At 42.2% G+C, this 22,268-nt stretch overlaps 1 long non-coding RNA gene across 1 annotated transcript in view; it reads right to left on the bottom strand.

Moving 5' to 3' along the window:
* Nucleotides 1–976: 976 nt before the first annotated feature.
* The window catches only part of LOC138352913 (uncharacterized), a 72,843-nt gene continuing 51,551 nt past the window's right edge, over nucleotides 977–22,268 (bottom strand). Inside the window, exon 2 of the long non-coding RNA XR_011222987.1 lies at nucleotides 977–1,314. This is a non-coding gene — a long non-coding RNA (uncharacterized lncRNA). The remainder of the gene's footprint in view (nucleotides 1,315–22,268) is intronic.

The following is a 22,268-nucleotide window of genomic DNA, read 5'->3' as shown; positions in this document are numbered from 1 at the left end:
CATCCTGAGGAGCAGCAACGACACGGATACCAAGACGGGTGGGGTTGAAGGTAACTGAGGCATCTACGGAATCTACAAGATGCCTATAAAGGGAAAAATTGTCAGGAGTTGAATGTAAAGGATGGAGGTCAAAGTACTTAGTCCATGAAGCAGGACCAAACAAAGCATGGTACGAATTAGTATGGGAAGGAAGCATACGAGAGTAGCCGTGGCGGGGACGGCGATGAGAACCTTTAGAGAGAGATGGGTCAAAAGGCGCAGTAGTCACAATAAGATGGAGCCATGCAAGGGGACGAGGCGGTCACCACAGCAGGCTTGGGGTTCGACCCAACCACAGAGGAAGGAGGGGAGCAGGAAGGAAGAGTCCGGTCTGGGCCTAAACTGGGCCCTGTAGCGGGGGCTACAGATCCTGGTCTTCCAGGACGGTCCGACTCAGGGGCTTGGTCACCCACCCCATGAGCCTGGGGAAGAGAAGTCGTGTTGTCATCCATGCAGCAAACAATATCAAAAGTTTAGGACCTGGAACCAAGAGATACCACCTACCAGGGCAGTCAGGGAGACTGAGCGCGGGCCAGTGCAGGAAGGGTGTGTTGTCCCCAGCGGTGCTCCCCCTTGTCAACAGGGGAGTCCTACTACATCGTCCATTCTCCCGCACTGGTGCTAAGACCCTATTTCCCCTACCGCCCCAGCCTGGACACCCAACCATCCACTCAGGGCGGCCCCTCACAGGCGACCCCTCCAGCGGGAGGTCCGATGGCTCATAAGGCCCCTACGTGGTGCCCTTCAGCACGTCCACCACCCAAAAAGTGGCAGGAGAGGGGGCAAAGGCAACCTACACCGGTCACAGGGAGGTGTCCGTGAGCCCCTCACCACGGCAAGGAGGCACCACGGAGGGGTTAAAAGGGGCAATACCAGTCGTCTTGAACTCCAGAAATTATGAAACTTGACAGCAATAATAAGTTTTTAAACTCAAATATACTTTTTATTGTTTATTATCAAGACAAGTTAAGGTACACAACTGTTATCAATGAAACCTTTATCTGTATACAAATCATGGAATACATTCTTAAGGAAAAGAACATCACTTGTGATACAGAAATCACAATATCATGATACATTTAATGAACAAATCCACAAAGGCCATAATGAGGATTCGAACTTGTGTCTGGGCTAAGATGCATGCTAAGGTCCGACTAAGGCGCTTCCGGGATCATCCAGCACGTAAATCAGTACAGCCACGATGGGTCGCACCGCTGCGGCCAGATCACTTCGCCGCCACACATACACAAGCAACGCCATATTCAAGTGGTGTTCCTGCCAAAGAAAAAAAAAAGATTCTCTATAATATTCTCTCTACTCCGAGTAAATACCTAACCTGTCCTCCGATAAAGAGCATCACTTTTTGCTCATATGCATCAAACAAGGCTAAAAAATTTACAAGAAAATGAAAGCGACTCAAGAAAGTGATGTACTGTCCCATTCTGTTTTGGAGCCTCTGGTAGGGTAGGAGAGACTACTTTAAATTGACCGTTTTCATGACATTGTGAAACCTTTGGAGGATGGCCTGAAACACCGTCCATCCCCTGAAACCGGGTAATGATGATCACTGTTATTTATTACCCGAGGCAAACTTACATTACTCTATAGTGTGCCCAAAGCATGGGCTTTGGGCACCTGTGTTATGAACCCAAATTCCTCGCCTGAGCACAAAGCTGTGAAGTCCACGCCATCTGTGAGTCCGCTCCCGAAAATCCCACAACATGGACAATGCCATCTAGTGATGACGAGAGATGCCGGCAATAAGCGCTGTATGCCTGTCCTAGTCGGCTCGTGACGTAGCCACTGCTGACCTCTGGTGAGGTGGCGCTTAGACAGTGAACGCCATCTATGGAGCGAATAGGCTGACGTTTGTATCTAAGCTAGTAAGTGATTTTCCTAGTGATCCCATGTAGTGTCCCCAGTACTGATGACGTGTCTGCTTTCAGAGTCAACCTAGGATGGCTGTGAGGTACGTTGAATCAGTCTACCCAAGGCAGCCAAGGTCTCCTCACCAGTCTGCTTTGTAGAAGCTATGAGCCACCCCTGGACGAACTCTGCTGAGTGTGTGATAGCTTCCTGAGGAGTGGCAGTGACGGAATTCTCTGTCTCCGGGGCTGGCTCGTGGAAGAGACCACCCACTGCGGTGCCGACCGAGGAGAGTGACCAGCGAGTCACACGAGGCTCCTGCCTAGGGCTCGCAACCTTAGTATTAGTCGTGGAGTGGCCTAACAGCGAGGCTGACTAGTACCTGCCAGCTACAGGCTGGACTGTGGTTGTAGGCCATCACGACGAGGCACCCAGTGGGATTGTAATTTGGCTGGCATGTGGCCAAGGTAGATTCATCGTGGGTTCTGGGCCATGGAAAAGAAAACCAGGAAAGGCTACCCAGAGTGAGCATCGCCAAGTATCCAGTGTCTTCAGAGGAAGACGAAGATGTAAATACTGTGTAATAATAATTCCCTTTTGTGACTTTAATTTACATATGGTGGTGGGAAAGGAATATATATAATTAAGTATACTTGTGTATTTAATGTACCTCCCCCATTGATTTTACTTGTGTTACGGAGCTCACCCCTTGAAAGCCTCTACTAACTTGGGGCCGGATACCCAAAAAACTAGTACCATCAGAAAAGAACCCGGTTGCGTCCCAGTAGGGCCGTAAAAACGTGCTCTTAACAAATGAATCAAATTACATCCAAAAGATCTATTTTGTCTCAAGTCTAACACACAATTATGTAAATGAACACCACAACTCGCCTGCTTGTACCATGTAAGGTAGACAACAACAACAGTTATGGTAAATAAACACTCATCTTGACAATGTCCAAAATGAGCTCATATTCTAGTGTAAAAGTCAAATGAGAAGTAAAGTGTACCTCTAGCACACCCTAACAAACTGTTTATAATTAAAAATAATTTAAAACACAACAAAACTTTTGGCTACACTGACACCACAACCGTTACTCACCAGACTAATCACACACATTACAATCTCAGATTCTACACACTCACACTGTAAGCTCATTGAAATGCAAACTAACATTAATAACAGTAGTAAGTTCAACAGAACCAACAAGCTAGAAGGCTTATTCAATCAATTCAATTTCAACAATAAGAGGATCGACTGGGAAGAAATAAATATAGACCTTGGAAACATTCATTGGGAAACCATCTTAAGCGACAAAACTCTCACACAGGGAATAGCTCCACTGACAGCTGAAACCTACTAGATCTGCTTAGAGCACATGCCTGTGAGGAGGGTCAGAAAGAGGACAACTCTAGAAAGAGAACACGCAGACGACTGTACAGAAGGAAAAAATAACGGAAATTGCTGAAACAGACAACTGTTTTCAGAAAGGAAAATAAATCTAAACAGAGAGATCGAAGAAATAATTCTATGAATAGAGCAGACATTGAAGTGATCATATTACTGAGGGAAACAGATAACAGACTGAACAAAAACCATCTAATTATCCCAGGGGACTTTAATATTGATCTCTGTGAGCCTGAGGACCCTCCTGCTGCTAGTTTATTCAACTGTATGAATTCCTGCTTCCTCATACCCTTAATCACTAGACCTACTAGAATCACTGATAGTACTGCCACAGCTTTTGATCACATCTGGACCAACATAACCTCTAAGCTTACTTCAGGGATAATCATCGATAGCAATGCAGACCATTACCCCACATTTCTCCTTACATTAACAAACCACCTCTAGGGACAAAGGAGATAAGCTTTAGGCTGCACAATGAAACTGCCATGGACAATTTTATAGCTGCTGCTGCTAATGTTAAATGGGAGACCGAATTAGGTAACACAGGGGACATCAACCTAGCAGTGCAATCTTTTCTTCAAAAAACTCTCAGCCTTTATAACACCCACTGTCCTATGCTAACGAAACAAGTCACAACTAAAAGGCTAAACATTCCTTGGCTTACAAAGAGAATACTTAAATCTATTAATAAAAACATGACCTTGAGAAGAAGTATAGGTTAGGAGTCAGCTCCAAAAAATTTTCAAAGAATTGCTTGCTAAAATAATTAAAAGAGCCAAAATTAAATACTACGAAGATAAATTTACTCAAACAAAGGGCAACATTAAGAAAACATGGAGCACAATTTCACAAATATTGGGATCAAATAAGACTTTAAATAACAAACCAATACTCCTGTCCAATAACGATGGTCAGCTTACAGCCTCTGATACTGCTATTGAGTTCAATAGGTTCTTCTCTTCCATTGGGTCATCCCTTGCAAATGATATTCCATCTTCCAGTACTGATGTTCAGGACTATCTTACAGGTAAGTATCGACAGTCTCTGTACCTAACGCCTGCAAATTCCACTGATGTTAATGAGATAATCCTTTCCCTTAAATCCAAGTCTAGTGCCCTTGAGGAGATACCAACTTTAATTTACAAAAAAAGTCTCCAGATCTTTAGCTCCTGCTATTGCACTGCTCTTCAACAAGTCACTTGAAATCCAAACCTTTCCAGATATTCTAAAAAAAGCGAGAGTAACCCCTGTCCACAAATGTGGTGATCACACTGATATTAACAACTACAGACCTATATCAATCCTGCCAAACTTGTCAAAAATATTTGAAAAACTCATCTACAAGCAGCTTTACTCTTATCTAGCCAAACACAATATACTTAGCTATTGTCAATAAGGCTTCTGTCCCAAAGAAAGTACTAACGATGCAATTATTAGTATGATTAACTTGATACATGCAGCTCTTGATAAAAATAAGTTCTCTGTTGGGGTATTTGTGAACCTGCGTAAGGCTTTTGACACTGTCAACCACCAAAACCTTCTTCGTATAATACATCATTATGGAGTCAGAGGTCACTCCCTGCAATACCTCAAATCTTACCTTACTGACAGATGCCAGTATGGTTCTGTGAATAATTCAATTTCTCCCACCCAACCCATCAACATTGGTGTTCCTCAGGGCAGCATACTTGGCCCTCTCCTCTTTCTCATCTTTATTAATGACCTTCCAAATGACTCCCAACACCTCAAACATATTTCTATTTGCTGACGACACAACTTTCATTTACTCCAGTCCTGACCCCCTTGCTCTAAATGTCACAGTGAACACTGAGCTAAAAAAAGTCCATCTTTGGCTAACTGCCAACAAACTCACCCTCAACATTGACAAAACTTTCTATATTTTGTTTGGCAATAAATCCTCAAATCAAATAAATCTCAGGATAAATAATACCAAAATTTGTAACAAAATAAATGGCAAATTCCTTGGCATTCTCATTGACAACGAGCTGAATTTCCATGGACACATTCTAAATATAAAAAAAAAAATAAAAAAACTGTTGACATTCTTTCTAAGATCAGATATTATGTACCTTGCCCTGCCCTGGTGATGCTCTATTACTCTCTCATCGATCCATATATCAACTATCAAATCAAATCAAATCAAATGTTTATTTAGGTAAGGTACATACATACAAGAGATTTTACAGAGTGATGGATTTATAGATAGGGATAGTACATACAATGCCTAAAGCCACTATTACGCAAAGCGTTTCGGGCATGAAAAACTTAAATGACTAAAGCTAACTGAGCATACAGAATAAAATGAAAACATGGAATGAAAACATAGCTGAAAAAGCAGCACAAATACAATTCTGTCGACAAACAGCGCTCTTTAAAAAAAAACAGACATTGGTTGACAATAGAGGGGTAAGGTAGGTTACAGGGAATTTATTAGGTATAGCTTCGTTTTTATCTTAAACTGGTTGAGAGAGGTACAGTCTTTAACATGGTTGGGAACGTCATTCCACTATCTGGGTCCCTTGATTTGTATAGCATTTCTAGTTTGATTAAGTCGTACTCTTGGAATATAAAAACTGTATTTATTTCTGGTGTGGTGCTCATGGGTTCTGTTACAACCTTCTATGAAGTTTTTGAGGTCAGGATTGGCATTACAGTTTAGCGTTTTATATATGTATAATACACATGAGAGAATGTGCAGTGAATTAATGTCTAACATATTCAGAGATTTGAATAGGGGTACCAAGTGATATCTGGGGCCAGAGTTGGATATTGTCCTAATAGCAGCATTATGTTGAGTAATTAGAGGACGTAAATGATTTTGGGTAGTAGAACCCCAAGCACAAATACCATAGTTGAGATATGGATAGATGAGGGAGTAATAGAGAGTCACCAGAGCAGGACGTGGTACATAATATCTGATCTTAGAAAGAATGCCAACAGTTTTTGAAACTTTATTTTATATATTTTGAATATGTCCCTGGAAATTCAGCTTATGGTCAATGAGAATGCCAAGGAATTTGCCATCTAATTTGTTACAAATTTGGGTATTGTTTATTTTGATATTTATTTGATTAGAGGATTTATTGCCAAACAGAATATAGAAAGTTTTGTCAATGTTAAGGGTGAGTTTGTTGGCAGTTAGCCAAAGATGGACTTTATTTAGCTCAGTATTTACTGTGGCATTTAGAGCAAGGGGGTCAGAACTGGAGTAAATGAAGGTTGTGTCGTCAGCAAATAGAATTGGTTTGAGGTGTTGGGAGGCATTTGGAAGGTCATTAATGTATATGAGAAAGAGGAGAGGGCCAAGTACGCTGCCCTGAGGAACACCAATGTTGATGGGTAGGGTGGGAGAAATGGAATTATTCACAGAAACATACTGGAGCCTGTCAGTAAGGTAGGATTTGAGGTATTGCAGGGAGTGTCCTCTGACTCCATAATGATGTAATTTAAGAAGAAGGTTTTGGTGGTTGACAGTGTCAAAAGCCTTACGCAGGTCCACAAATAACCCAACAGGGAACTCATTTTTATCAAGAGCTGTATGAATCGAGTTAAGCATACTAATAAGTGCATCGTTAGTGCTTTTTTTGGGTCTGAAGCCATATTGGCAAGGGCTAAGTATATTGTGTTTGGCTAGATAAGAATAAAGCTGCTTGTTGATTAGTTTTTCAAAAATTTTTGACAAGTTTGGCAGGATTGATATAGGTCTGTAGTTGTTAACATCTGTGAGGATCACCACATTTGTGGACAGGCGTTACTCTCTTTTTTTTTTTAGAATATCTGGAAAGGTTTGGAGTTCAAGTGACTTGTTGAAGAGCAATGCAATAGCAGGGGCTAAAGATATGGAGGCTTTTTTGTAAATTAAAGTTGGTATCTCCTCAAGAGAACTAGACTTGGTTTTAAGGGAAAGGATTATCTCATTGACGTCAGTGGAATTAATAGGCTTTAGGTACAGAGACTGTGGATAGTTACCTGTAAGATAGTCCTTAACGTCAGTACTGGAAGATGGAATATCATTTGCAAGGGATGACCCAATGGAAGAGAAGAACCTATTGAACTCAATAGCAGAATCTGAGGCTGAAAGCTGACCATCGTTATTGAACAGGAGTGTTGGTTTGTTATTTAAAGTCTTCTTTGATCCCAATATTTGTGAAATTGTGCTCCATGTTTTCTTAATGTTGTTTTTTATTTGGGTAAATTTATCTTGTAAGTATTTAGTTTTGGCTCATCTAAATATCTTTGATAGCAATAACGAGTAATGCTTTGAGATTTCTTTGGAGACAATTCCTAACCTATACTTCTTCTCAAGGTCATGTTTTTTTTAATGGATTTAAGTATTCCCTTTGTAAGCCAGGGATTGTTAAGCCTTTTGGTTGTGACTTGTTTTGTAAGCATAGGACAGTGGGTGTTATAAAGGCTAAGAGTTTTTTGAAGAAAAGATGCACTGCTAGGTTGATGCCCCCTATGTTACCTAACTCAGACTCCCAGTTGACATTATCAGCAGCAGTTATAAAATTGTCTATAGCAGTTTCATTGTGCAGCCTAAAACTTAACTCCTTTGACTCTAGAGGTGGTTTGCTAATGTTAGTTAAGAGAAATGTGGGGTAATGGTCTGTAGTGCTATCAGTGATTATACCTGAAGTAAGTGGAGAGGTTGTTTGTCCAGATGTAAGGTACTATGGTATTTGTGCTTGGGGTTATACTACCCAAAATCCTTTACATCCTCTAATTACTCAACACAAAGCTGCTATTAGGACAATATCCAACTCTGGCCCCAGACATCACTCGGTACCTCTACTCAAATCACTGAATATGTTAGATATTAAGTCACTGCACATCCTCTCATGTGTATTATATATATATATAAAATGTTGAACTGTAACGGCAATCCTGACCTTAAAAGCTTCATTAAAGGTTGTAACAGAACCCATGAACTCCACACAGAAACAAATTCCTTTTTGATATTCCAAGAGTACAACTTAATCAAACTAGAAATACTCCACAAATCAAGGGACCCAGAATGTGGAATGGCCTTCCCAATCATGTTAAAGACTGTACCTCTCTCAACCAGTTTAAGATAAAAACTAAGCACTACCTAACTAACTCCCTGTTACCTACTTTACCCCTATAATGTCAACCCATGTCTGATATTTTTAAACATTGCTGTTTGTCGACCAAATTGTATTTTTGCTGTTTTTCTGCCATGTTCCCCTCTTTTTTTATTTTTTTATTTTCTCAACACATTTTATACTTTAATCTCAATTAGTATTAAGTTTTAGTCTTTAGTGTTTTTCCCGCCCGAAATGCTTTGCGTAATAGTGGCTTTAGGCATTGTATGTACTAGCTGTATCTATAAATTCATCTGCAGGCGATGAGTCACAATAACGTGGCTGAAGTATGTTGACCAGACCACACACTAGAAGGTGAAGGGACGACGACGACTTTTTCTGTTCAGTGTCTTCTCCTACGCTCCCTTGCTATCCCCTTCTTATTCCTATTACTATCTCCTTCGGTGGTTATAATAGGAGCTGCCTCGTATGGGCCAATAGGCCTTCTGCAGTTCTCATTACTACTATCCCCTACACCTGACTTTCCTCCTCAGCTCTCTCTTGCCTATTTATTGCCTGACCCTACCTCCTCATCACAATCGACTTGAGAATGGTCCAGGACGGACCGAAACGTCGTCGTCCCTTCAACTTCTAGTGTGTGGTCTGGTCAGCAATATAAATTCATCAATATTTGTATCACCCCTTGTATGTATGTACTTTACCTGAATAAACATTTGATTTTTTGATTTATGTACATAATATCTGACTTAGAAAAGAATGCCAAGTGATTTACTCAAATCTCTGAATATGTTAGATATTAAGTCACTGCACATTCTCTCTTGTGTATTATACATATATAAAACGCTGAACTGTAATGCCAATCCTGACCTCAAAAGCTTCATTGAAGGTTGTAACAGAACCCATGAGCACCACACCAGAAATAAATACAGTTTTGATATTCCTAGAGTACGACTTAATCAAACAAGAAATGCTCTTCAAATCAAGGGACCCAGAATGTGGAATGACCTTCCCAAACATGTTAAAGACTGTACCTCTCTCAACCAGTTTAAGATAAAAACTAAACACTACCTAATAAATTCCCTGTAACCTACCTCACTCCTCTATTGTCAACCCATGTCTGTAATTTTTTTTGTTTAATCAACACTGTTTGTCAACCTATTGTATTTGTGCTACTTTTTCAGTCATGTTCCCCCTTTTTTTTATCTTTATTTGTATTTGTTCTCAACACTTTTTATTCTTTATGCTCAATTAGTATTAAGTTCTAGATATTAATGTTTTTCTTGCCCGAAACGCATTGCGTAATAGTGGCTTTAAGCATTGTATGGACTAGCTCTATCTATATATCAATCCATTAATGTAACATCACTTGTATGTATGTATGTACCTTACCTGAATAAACATATTTATATTTATATTTATATTTATTTATTTATTTTATTTTAAATTTTTTTAGCTATACTTTGTATGTGGCACTGGAAAATTCAGCTTGTTATCAATGAAAACTTCATGGAATTTGCCATCTACTTTATTACCAATCTGGATATTGCCAATTCTTGATTTAAGAAAATGAGGGTTGTGTAAACAGCAAATAAAACTGGCTTGAGGAATTGAGACACATTTGGAATTTCATTTATGTAGATAAGAAAGAGTATGTAAGTAATTATCTAAAGAGGGCACCAAGCCGGGAAGGCTATGAAGCACCATTAACTATGTGGAATATAAAAAAAATGGTAAATATCACTAAGAATGCCAATTCAAGAACAAAAGCACATAAGGCAAATGATATCCCCTATCATAAATCTGCTATCAGAATAATAACAAATTCTGCTTTCAGACAACACTCAGCCCCTGTGTTTAACTCCCTTAACATGCTAAACATAATCTCCACAAATTTTCTTGTGTCAATTACATTTACAAAACCCTGTTCTTAAACGCAAATCCTGCTCTGAAACTCTCCCTGGACAGATGTAATAGGACCCATTATCACCACACCAGAAATAAATATCTCTTTGATATCCCCAGAGTCAAACTTAATCTGTGTAAACACTCTATGCAAATAAAGGGACCCAGTCTATGGAACTCACTCCCTAATGAATTGAAAAGCTGTCCAAGTTTTGCGTCATTCATAAAACAAAACTAAAAAGTACCTAATCTCATCTGCATAGTTTTTTTACCTTGTTGCTTTAAAATTGCACTGTATATATTGCTACTCAATCTCCCTATCTTTATGTACCCAATCAGAACATCTTTACCAATGTGATCATTACTGTCTTCTTATATGCTATCAATCTGCTGTATGGTGTCTGTTAATCTTGTTTAAATTACCAATCAAGTTGTCAATGTAATCAACCAGAGCTTTAATATACCAATGTGCTTTAATATACTTACTATTCTCTCTCATCTCATTTTTTTTCTTGCAATGTATCTGTTACCACTTTATTAATTCTTCTAGAATTTACGTACTTAAAATTATCTGTTAGATTAAGGACCTGCCCGAAATGCTGCGTGTACTAGTGGCTTTACAAGATTGTAAATACTGTGCTATGTATTCTCTCTAACCCAATGTACCTTCTTGTATATAAATAAATAAAATAAATTACAATATCAAAGGTATCTGATTCATCAAGGATTCTATCGAGGGAGAAGTGAGGGACAGTCGGGAAGCAAGACATACGCACCTCCTGTTAGTCAGGTTATTCGACAAGGATTTGTACGACCGTAAGAGGGACAATGCAATATGAACAATAAAGAGCAGGGAGGTGCTCCATTAAGTGCCTATGAATTAAACATGTATGGCTAATACGTAATCTCGTCAGAGCCAATTCTCACCGCCGGTTACGGTGATAGGAAGAAGGCCAAGGGGACATGCTACCTTTAGGAGTACGCAGAGTGTCATGAGTAACAGAAGACCAACAACCCTGCTAATGGGCAAGGATTGAAGCATGAATAACTGGATAGAAGACAGAACAAAGAACACCTTTACGGGAGATGGGGCAAGTACAGAGAGCCTCCTAAGTGACAAAGTCTGCACACTCATTAAAGGACACCAATATGGCTTGGGACCCAGCAAAACTCCACTGTCTTAAATCTGTTGGAGATAAGAAACAGAAAATGTTGAATTTTGACACCCACAGGATGAACTGGATTAAATGACTACAGAGCCATGAAAAGGCACTGTGAGAGTTAACTACAACAACAAAGAAAAAGTGACAGCAAGAAAGCAGTTGACGAAGAGCATACAAAATAACATGAAGTTCTTCTGTGAAGATGTTAGTCTCTGGAGGCAGGCAACACATAGGTGTGGTCAGGAAAAACAACAGAGTAGCCTACACCATCTGCAGACTTTGACCCATCTGTGAAGTCGGAAATGGAGCGCGAGTGTGATGAAAAGTGTACAAGGAAAAGTACAACATAAGTGAAAGTGAGGAGGGTGTTGTAGGGACTGCACGATGTAGCGAAGACAGTAGGGATCACAGTGATCCTGTAGAGACAGGATGCCTGTTTCGACATACAAGCTTAAGGTAGGAGTTGAACGCAAGGCACCAGGGCTGAAGAATAACCCAGTATGGTGCAGAGCATCAAGACAGCAAAGAGTAAAATGAGAGGCAGATGAATAAGCACGACAACCATAATTGAGTTTAGACAGTACGAGAGAGGAGCGTGCTCGTATCAGCTCCCCAGGAAGTATAACTTACCTTAAGTAAGTTAGGGACCTTAAAACATTCAACTCAGAGGTAAGAGATATGGGGAGATCAAGACAAATGAGTGTTAAAGAATAACTCCATAAGTTTAGCAGAATCTATGCACAAAAGGGGATTACCATAAAGCGACAAAGGGGGACGAAGAATGACCTACTTCCGAGTAAAAGTCAGAGCACAAGTTTTAGTTGTGGAGAACTTGATGCCATGATTGATTGTCCAGGACGACACGGCATCAATCGCAAGTTGAAGATGCAGTTGGAGGAAAGGCAATTCATCACCTCGACATCGAAGGGTAAGATCGCTGACAGAGAACTGAGAAGATGCCAGCGGAAAGGGAGTAAAGATGATTGAGGGCAACCAGGAAAATGAGCAAGTGCTCAGAACACTACCGTGGGGTACACCTTCATATTGCCGAAAAGAGGCAGAATGGTACAAACCCTCACTCTAAAGGAACGATTAGAGAGGAAGCTTTGTAGGAAGAGAAGGAGATTACCACGAAGGCCAAAGTAACAGAGTTGGGACAGAATACAGTATGCCATCTCCAGGTGGTGTCATATGCCTTTTCTAGGTCAAAAAAGAACAACAGCAACAACAGAGATCTTTGCAGCAAAAGCAGTATGAATATAGACATCAGGTTCATCAAGACATCAGTCATGTTTTGACACTTGCGAAAGCCAAATTGAGAATGGGAGAGGTGGCAATAGTGTTCCAAAAACCACATCATACCGACAATGAACATACATTCAAAGAGTATGGAGACGCAACTCGCGAAGGCAATGGGGCAGATGTTCTTAGGAGCTGTCCCTAGAGACCCTGGTTTCCGAATAGGAAAAACAACCACCTCAAGCCAGTCCTTAGGGACAGATGACGACTCGCAGATACGGTTAAACAGATTCAGTATATACTGAAATGTGCATTGAGGGAGATGACATTCATTATGAGTTTTGCCATCTGAGCCTGCTGCCATAGAACCGCAATGAGTCAGGGCAGACTGGAGTTTGGAAAGAGAGAAAGGATCATTATAGAGAAGCTGGAGATGCATGTGAAAATCTATGGAACAAGATTCATGAAGGTGCTTACGAATAAGATGGAGGAAGACCAGAACTGGAGCCAAGAGTCGAAAAACGGGGAACCCAGTTCGGTGGCAACCGACACTGGATCCACCACAATAGAACCACAGAAGTGAAAGACTGGCGAGATATCTGGAACAAACTTACCCGATATCTTACAGATTTTCTTCCTGATCTGGGGCAGAGGAATGGTGAAGGAGTCGTAATGGTGAAGACAAAAGATTTCAAACTCACACGTTTAGCCATACGGACCGCACTCGCCTTGTGAAACGAAAGAAAACAACCAACCATCAATCTGCATCTGTCTTTCTTCTATGCTGCGCTCTTACAGCAGACAGCCGAAACACAGCCTGCAGTCAACCAGGGAACGCACTTCCACATGCCTCAGGAGGTAGAGCGAGGAATATCTTGAGGTTATCTTGAGATGATTTCGGGGCTTTAGTGTCCCCGCGGCCCGGTCCTCGACCAGGCCTCCACCCCCAGGAAGCAGCCCGTGACAGCTGACTAACACCCAGGTACTTATTTTACTGCTAGGTAACAGGAGTATAGGGTGAAAGAAACTCTGCCCATTGTTTCTCGCCGGCGCCCGGGATCGAACCCGGGACCACAGGATCACAAGTCCAGCGTGCTGTCCGCTCGGCCGACCGGCTCCCAGAGGGCAGAGGGCAGCGTCTAATATGGTGTGATGAAAAAGGAGTAAGGCTTGAGGGAGAGGCAGATCAGAGTGGTCGAAAAGAGTTGCATGTAGGGTGAATAGATTCCAGTCAGCCTTGGCAAACTGCCACCTAGGGACGGAGACGGAAGGGTGAAAAGAGAAAAAGGTGACAAGGATGGGGAAATGGTTACCGTTATGGAGGTCACGAAGAACCCGCCATGTGAAATCTAAATAAAGAGAACAGGGGCAGGAGAGAAAGATCAAGACAGGAGATGGTGCAAGAGCAGGTGTCAACATAAGTGGGTTCACCAGAATTCAGAAGAGACAGAGAAGAACAGAGGACGAACCCTTCGGGAAGGCGGCCCCGTGTGCTGAACATCACCCCAGAGAGTATGCCGACAGGTAAAATCACCCAACAGGAGCATAGGCTCTGGTAAAGAGTCCAATAGGTGTTTAAGACCAGGAAGAGAAAGTGGGAAATTTGGGGGGAGATAAATGGAACAGACTGTATACCAATTACTCAAAAGATATGGGCCACAGAACACTCAATGTGCAACTGGAAAAGTATGGGGACGAAGGTAATATCAGTACGAATCAAAAGAGCAGTAGTGTTATGGGCCCTAGCAAAAAATGGAGGGGGAAGAGAATGGCATAACCACGGAAGTGACCAGGACAAGTGCCAAGCATCAGCTCCTGGAGACAGACACAAAGCAGTGAAAACTGTGATATCCGAAGCTGTAATTATATAAGTTGGCATAAAATACACGAATATTCAAATGAAGAATAAACATTGTCAAAAATAGAGAGAATAGATATAGAGAACACGGGTCAAACAAAGGCAAATTAAAACAGTATACTAAGTAAGATCAGGATCAGTGAAATTGGGGTTATAGGGCATAGATAAATCTAGCAAGAACAGGTAAATCTATCAAGAACAGGTAAATCTATCAAGAACAGGTAAATCTAGCAGGAACAGGTAAATCTAGCAAGAACAATGGAGTCAAGGTAGTGGTAGGAAGAACCAGAGGTGGATTGACAGGGTCCAGAGCAGCATTGGAGAGGTGCGGTCAAGGCAATCAGGGAGAGAAGGGGCAGAAACAGGGGAGCGCACCTCATCAAGGGCAGCATCCAAGAGAGAATTGAGGGCAAAGGGAATTTCCATATTTGGGACAGAGGACTTAACCACTGAAATGGGAGGGGGATTCAGGGATAGAGTCGGAGTCGGAAGGTGAGGAAGAGATTGATGCCTTCTTACCTGCTGGGGAGGTAGAAGAGGAGCAAGGCTTATGTTTCTAATATAGACAGGTGTGCCAGCAGCATCGTACTGGGCGACACCCATTGCAGTCTCAACAGGAGAAGGAGAACAGGAGCAGTCAATATGAAGATTGCTGGGAGGAGGGACAACGACCTGGATGGACAGGCGGTGTGGAGGGCCAAAATACAAGAGGGGAGGGCCGAGAAGGAAAAGAGGGCACAGGAGACAGGGAAGACTGGGAAGGAAGGAAGGAAGGAAGGAAGGAAGGAAGGAAGGAAGGAAGGAAGGAAGGAAGGAAGGAAGGGAAGGGAGACACCAGACAGAGATCTAGGAGGAAGACCCTCTGGCCCAGAATTCAATAGAGCAGGTGAGGTGGTGGTGGTGGTGGTGTCCAGGTCCAAGGCCTGGAAACGGTTGCAAAACTGAGAAAGTGGGAGAGGGCGACAAGTGGAACGCAATATACGAGTATAAGACATGCCAGAGGAAGATAAAAGATGGCGTACTTGGCGTCTCACCTCAAGAAAAGATAAATGATTTTGATGTGATGTTTCAAATTGAGGATGGCTTCCTCAAATTTGTATTGCACACATGTGCGGGAGAAGGTAGAGTGGACATCACTGCAATTGATGCAGTGAGCTTGGGAAGAAAAGCACTGTCTTATAATGACCTGAGTATCCGCACAAGGGGCATAGAGACACGGCACTTGTGCATTTGAAGGGATCATGCCCAAATTTCCAGCACCTATTGCAGAGGGGAGGAGAACAGATGCTCCTTCAGGAGCATCTGGCACCAGCAAGAATTACGGAAGACGGAAGGGACCTACTATCAGAAGTGATCTTCATTACACAGAGACTGGCCAGGATGACCACGAGAGAGGTCGAGTAACATATCAATCTGGAGCATTGAATGGCCTTGGGTTTCAAGGATATGTTTACTATCCTTGTGGCAATCTATTGGGGCAATCCCTATATATCTACATTATATATATATTTAAATATATATATATATATATATATATATATATATATATATATATATATATATATATATATATATAAATATATATATATATATATATATATATATATATATATATATATATATATATATATATATATGTCGTACCTAATAGCCAGAACGCACTTCTCAGCCTACTATTCAAGGCCCGATTTGCCTAATAAGCCAAGTTTTCATGAATTAATGTTTTTTCGTCTACCTAACCTACCTAACCTAACCTAACCTAGCTTTTTTTGGCTACCTAACCTAACCTTACCTATAAATATAGGTTAGGTTAGGTTAGGTAGGGTTGGTTAGGTTCGGTCATATATCTACGTTAATTTTAACTCCAATAAAAAAAAATTGACCTCATACATAGAGAAAAGGGTTGCTTTATCATTTCATAAGAAAAAAATTATAGTAAATATATTAATTCAGGAAAACTTGGCTTATTAGGCAAATCGGGCCTTGAATAGTAGGCTGAGAAGTGAGTTCTGGCTACTAGGTACGACATATATATATATATATATATATATGGTTCCAAGGGGTTGTCATAGCCAGGGGGTAGTAATGGGGGACGAGCTCCCATGACCTATAAAATGCTCCTATACGGCATGCGTCTCAAATAGCCTCTGACAACCAAGTCCAACTCCTGGCCTGCACGGGTGGCTTAGTCTAAGTCCGGCGGAACTGCTTTTACCGACAGGAGAAGGGGCGAGGGCGTGCCTCTGGCGCCTTAAAACCAGCTGCTCCGGGTAGATGGGACTCGATAGACTGGGAAGGCAGCCCATCTAGGGGAAGGAAAACCCTGATTTTAAACCTCCGCTGCCTTGCGGCCATACCCTTTTTTGAGGAAGGCTTCAGGAGTCAACCTCGAGGAAAAATCCGGAGTTGGAGCCCCTAAGGCAGTTCGTTGTTGACGTCGACCTCGTTCTGGCAGCTCCTGCGACGTTGCTGGAACCATGCGTATTGGCATTTGCCTTTCTATTGGATAATTTCAGCAACGTGGAGAGGGGGGACCTGCTGCATGGGTAACAGCTTCTCCTCCATATCTACCTACCCAGGCTTTGCGCCCTGGAGAGGACACTCCAGCTTCGCCTCACAGCGTCGAACCAACACGGGAAGCGACAGTCTACCGGTTTTAAGTCTTCTGCTCGATTGGCGAAGAGTGTGACGCCAGGGGTTGCTTCCGACAGTGGGAGGGGTCATCGCGCCTCACTGGGCAGCTACCGCCCGCCTCAAGCTGGGCAAACCCCAGCCAATAAGGTGTTGCCTCGCCACGGTCCGTTAACCTCACTGGGTACGTGGGGTTTAGGGTGAAAACCGACAAGTGGCCCGACAACTTTGCACCAAGCAATACCAAACCAAAGAAGAAAATATCAACTGCCCTAAAGCTGGGCACATGGAACGTCAGGACACTGACACCAGGTTTCTCTGACGACCTGCAAGAAATCAATGACGCCCGAAAAACAGCAATCATCGATAGGGAGCTGAGCAAGCTGCATATGGATATTGTTGCTCTCCAAGAGACCAGGCTCCCAGGATCAGGATCTGTGAGAGAGAGGACCTTCTCTTTTTTCTGGCAAGGAAAACCTCCAGATGAGACCAGAGAACATGGTGTGGGATTTGCCGTCAGGAATGCACTGTTGGGACACATTATGCCATCGATGGGGGAAACTGAACGAATTCTGTCTCTGCAACTGTACTCCCAAACAGGACCAGTCAATGTAATTAGTGCATATGCACCAACCCTGACTTCTCCAGCAGAGGCAAAGGAAAAATTCTACGATGATCTCAACAGAGTCATAGCGAGAATCCCTGTAAAGGAGCCACTGTTCATCCTCGGCGACTTCAACGCCAGAGTGGGTGCCGAGCACAACATTTGGCCCCACTTGCCTGGGTCAATTCGGCATAGGAAGGAAGAATGAGAACGGGCAACGTCTGCTAGAACTCTGCTGCCTTCATGGTCTTTGTGTCACCAACACGTTCTTCGGCACAAAGCCTCAACACAGAGTATCTTGGAGGCACCCCAGATCCAAGCACTGGCACCAGCTTGACCTGATTCTTACCAGGCGTGCAAGTCTACCCTGCATCAAGATTACGCGTAGCTACCAGAGTGCTGTCTGTGACACCGACCACTCCCTGGTATGTAGCAGGGTCAAGATGCAACCAAAGAAGATTCATCACTCGAAAAAGGCGGGCAGACCTCGCATCGACACCACCAAGACCCGCAACCAGGACAAGGTGGAAGATTTTGCACACGTGCTCGAGGAAGCTCTCCCTGGCCCAGCTGGGGTCACTGCCTGTAAAAGATGGGAGCACTTTAGAGACGCTGTGTTCAACGCTGCCATTTCCACCTTTCGCAAGAAGATCAGCAGGTCGGCAGACTGGTTCGAGGCTCACTCGGAAGAGATGACACCTGTAATCGAAGAGAAGAGAAACGCCTTGGCAGCCTACAAAGCCTGCCCAAGTCAGCGCAACTTACAGATCCTTCGGGCCGTCCACTGCAAAGTGCAGCAGAGCGCCAGGCGATGTGCCAACAACTATTGGCTCCAGCTCTGCTCCCAGATACAGACTGCAGCGGATACAGGCAATGTAAGGGGAATGTATGACGGCATCAAGCAGGCCCTCGGCCCAATCAATGTGGTCACCGAAGATGCCCTGAGCGCCATTGAGTGTCTGCCTGTGTTAATGGAGCTCGACAGCGAACCGACCCTGGAAGAACTCAGCGATGCCCTAGACTCCCTTGCTTCTGGTAAAGCTCCTGGCAAAGATGGCATTCCTGCTGAGACCTTGAAGTGCTGCAGAGGTAGCCTGCTCATGGAGCTGCATGAGTACGCACAGGTACGTTTACCAACGTATCTGTGGACGAGACAATCGGGATGATAGCCGACAGAGTGTATCGTGATCCAGCCTGTACTCCTCTTGACATACCAGAAAATATTCTGAGGAAACTACTCCAAGCTTGTACTAAAGAGGCACCCTTCTTGAGCCCGGATGGGCACATGTATAAGCAAGTAGATGGGGTCGCCATGGGTTCTCCCCTAGGTGTCCTGTTTGCAAACTTCTACATGGGTACCATCGAGCAAAAAGTCTTAGTTGACATGAACTTGAAACCGGCCATATACTGCAGGTATGTTGACGACATTTTTACACAGGTACCTGATGTCAGACATCTGCAGGAGCTGAAGGAGGCATTTGAGCAGAGTTCCGTGCTGCGTTTCACTTACGAGATGGAAAAGGATGGGAAGCTGCCCTTTCTAGATGTAACAGTCATGGAAAAGGGCGGAGGTTTCCACACTGCAGTCTACACTAAGGAAACGAACATAGGAATGTGCCTAAATGCCAACAGCGACTGCCCAGACAGGTACAAGAGGAGTGTTGTTAACGCATATGTAGACCGTGCTATCAGCCACAGCTCAGAATGGAAGCAAGTCGACGAAGAACTCTGTAGGGTAAGGCAGGTCCTAGTCAACAACGGCTTCTCCAATGGTTTCGTCGAAGACATCATAAGAAGGAAAGTGAAACGCCATGCAACCTCTGAAGAGACAAATAACACAACACCTATACCCCCTATTAGACTATTTTACAGGAACTTCTTTTCCACAGCTCATAAAACGGAGGAAAGGGTCCTGAAAGATATTGTTAATAGAAACGTTATCCCTAAAGACAAAAATCAGAGGATACAACTGACGATTTACTATAAAACCAGAAAAACGGCCAGCCTAGTCATGAGAAACTCTCCAGACACAAAACAGAACGCTTTAAAAGAGACTAACGTCGTCTATGCCTTCAAATGCCCTCTTGGGGATTGTAAGCTCCAAAAAAACCCAGTATATAGGCAAGACAACAACATCTCTTTCTAGGCGTTTAACGATGCATAAGCAACAGGGCTCCATTAAGGAACATATAATCTCTTCCCACAACCAAACCATCGCCAGAGAAATCCTAGTAAACAACACAGAAATCATCGATAGATACAACGATAGCAGGCGGCTTGACGTTTGCGAGGCACTACACATCAAGAAGTCAACACCAGCAATCAACAGCCAATTAATGCACAACTATATTCTACCCACCTCAAGACTCCGCTCCAATATAGAAGCATCAAGAAATATGGACCAATAGGCTTTCTACAAACACTTCTATTCAATACCCATTGTTTCGTGTTCTGTCTTGTGTTGATGAAATTAATACCCTATTAATGCCACCTCTTGTTCTGTCTTGTGTTGATGAAATTAATACCCTATTAATGCCACCTCACTCAAATGTAGATATAAAATCGGAGATGCATAAGTTCTATTCAGTTGTGTATTTGTAAACTAAAAGTCTTTGAAAATGTAATAAGTTTTACGAAACGCGCTCGTGTCGCGTCAGACTAGAAATAAAAATGAATTTTGGAGAATTGATTTTTGATTTACATCCAACAGTGAAAAGAAATGTACGAAAGATTGAGAAAATTCGTGTTAGAATTATTAATCTTACTTTTTCGGTCATATATAATATATATATATATATATATATATATATATATATATATATATGTCGTACCTAGTAGCCAGAACGCACTTCTCAGCCGACTATGCAAGGCCCGATTTGCCTAATAAACCAAGTTTTCGTGAATTATTTGTTTTTCGATTACCTAACCTACCTAACCTAACCTAACCTAACTTTTTCGGCTACCTAACCTAACCTAACCTATTAAGATAGGTTAGGTTAGGTTAGGTAGGGTTGGTTAGGTTCGGTCATATATCTACGTTAATTTTAACTCCCATAAAAAAAATTGGCCTCATACATAATGAAATGGGTAGCTTTATCATTTCATAAGAAAAAAAATAGAGAAAATATATTAATTCAGGAAAACTTGGCTTATTAGGCAAATAGGGCCTTGCATAGTAGGCTGAGAAGTGCGTTCTGGCTACTAGGTACGACATATATATATATATATATATATATATATATATATATATATCATTTAAACTTTCATTTAGGCTACTCAGTGAATCAGCTTTAGACAATCTTACAGAGGCACTTTACAATATTAACTGGGATTCTGAATTCAATAATACCCATGATATAAATTCATTAGCTAACCTCTTCCTCTCCAAAACTCTAAGCCTCTACAACCTTCATTGTCCCCTTCTTACCAAGCAAGTAACTGACAAAAGATTAAACAATCCATGGCTCACAAGTGGCATTCTCAACTCAATCAACAAGAAACATGAATATGAAAAGAAAGTGAGGATTGGCCTAGTTTCAAAGGAAGTAGCTAAAAGGTACTCATCAATGCTTACCAGTATCATAAGAAAGGCAAAACTTGCATATTATGTGAATAGATTCAATGAAGCAAAAGGCAACATGAAAAGCACTTGGAAAACTATCTCTAGTATCCTAGGAACTAAACAACACTCACATAACCAAATAAAACTCTACAAGGATGGGGATATACCGTCAACTGATTTAGAAATGGCAAATGAATTTAATAGTTTCTTTTCATCGGTTGGTGCTAATCTTGCCAGTAAAATCCCACAGACTCAGACACATATTAACACATATCTCTCAGGCAGCTATCCAAACTCTCTTCTCCTTTCACCAATCAGCCCGGCAGATGTTGTGTCCATCATACACTCTCTAAAAACCAAGGCAGGGAACACCAGTGAAATTCCGTCCATTGTGTACAAGAGAGCCTCCCATGCCCTTGCCCCACCCATAGCACTACTGTTCAACAAATCTATAGAGTGTCACACCTTCCCTGATATCCTCAAAAAAACAAGAGTAACGCCAGTCAATAAAGGAGGCAATCCGGCGGACATAAACAATTATAGACCAATATCAAATCTACCCATTCTATCAAAAATATTTGAAAAAATTATTTACAAACAGCTCTATTCCTACCTCGTAAAATTCGACATACTCAGCCCCTGCCAGTTTGGCTTCCGGTCCCAAAAGAGCACCAACGATGCAATCATTAGTCTCCTTGACATTATCTACTCAGCCCTTGACAAAAATGAGTTTCCGATTGGACTCTTCATTGACCTAAGAAAAGCCTTTGATACTGTTAATCACAACTACCTCTTACTTAAACTCCAGCATTATGGAATCCGAGACCTTGCCCTTGACTACATCCGATCCTATCTTAGTGACAGACACCAATATGTAACCATCAATGATACAACTTCTTCCACTCT

Source organism: Procambarus clarkii, chromosome 55, assembly GCF_040958095.1.
Source record: "Procambarus clarkii isolate CNS0578487 chromosome 55, FALCON_Pclarkii_2.0, whole genome shotgun sequence".
In the NCBI taxonomy this organism is placed as follows: domain Eukaryota; kingdom Metazoa; phylum Arthropoda; class Malacostraca; order Decapoda; family Cambaridae; genus Procambarus; species Procambarus clarkii.
The sequence above is the reverse complement of the archived record's forward strand: the minus strand, read 5'-3'. Positions and strand labels throughout refer to the sequence as shown.